At 40.6% G+C, this 807-nt stretch overlaps 1 long non-coding RNA gene across 1 annotated transcript; it reads left to right on the top strand.

Annotated features, from left to right (window-relative positions):
* On the top strand, positions 1 to 651 carry LOC103399380 (uncharacterized). Its single transcript, XR_523630.2, has 3 exons — positions 1 to 60; positions 151 to 226; positions 438 to 651. It is a non-coding gene; the product is annotated as an uncharacterized LOC103399380 (long non-coding RNA).
* Positions 652 to 807: the final 156 nt, after the last annotated feature.

Raw genomic sequence — 807 nt, 5'->3', positions numbered from 1 at the left:
GAGCAGCATTAAGACCTCCTCTCTGTTCAAACACAACCCAGACATACCTGAGCTCCAGAGGTACAGCGACTCCTCTGACTCCTCCACCTGAGAGCCTTCTTTTCTCTCAGTCCATTTGTCATCGTCCTGTTCTGTCCTTCTGTCCTTCAGACCTGCCGTTTCACAGGTGAAAGAAAAGATTTTCACCACTGAGTTGTTTTCTGACCTGGACCTTCACCCACACCTGGTAACACACAGACATTTTCGCACTTCACACAGACTATTACCGATATAATCCCAATCCTAATCCCAACTCTAATTCTAATCCTTATTTACACTAAATTCCGAACATCAAAATGCATTTTCTCAATTTTCCAAAAAAGTAAAAGTAAAACACCCTAGAGAACACGCACACAACACTGGTCTGATTTCATAACCTGCTGGTTTCTGTTCAACAGGTGGCGACGTTGAGCAAAGTCCTGAATGTTGATAAACTGACAAGGTGAGCACACACGACACCTGTCTGGTCCATAATTCTAATTCTCAGAATATTCTCCTGTTCAGGAGGGTGCCCCCTGGTGGTGTTCCCTTAAATATAGTACAGTCCTCCCTTGCTAATCGCCGCGGTTCGGCTGTCGCGCCCTCAGTGCATCGTGGGTTTTTAATATTTTAAATGTATTCTTGTATTGTGGGTTTTTATTGCATTTTTTTGTGGTATATAGAAATCTTTTAATTTCCGATATTTTCATTATTTTTGTAACAAAGTTAGCATTTGTTAGCCTAAGAAAACAAAGAAATAGTAAAAAAATTGTAAACATTTTGTAACAC

This window comes from Cynoglossus semilaevis, unplaced genomic scaffold (genome assembly GCF_000523025.1).
Source record: "Cynoglossus semilaevis isolate Cse_v1.0 unplaced genomic scaffold, Cse_v1.0 scaffold6378, whole genome shotgun sequence".
NCBI lineage: Eukaryota > Metazoa > Chordata > Actinopteri > Pleuronectiformes > Cynoglossidae > Cynoglossus > Cynoglossus semilaevis.
The sequence above is the reverse complement of the archived record's forward strand: the minus strand, read 5'-3'. Positions and strand labels throughout refer to the sequence as shown.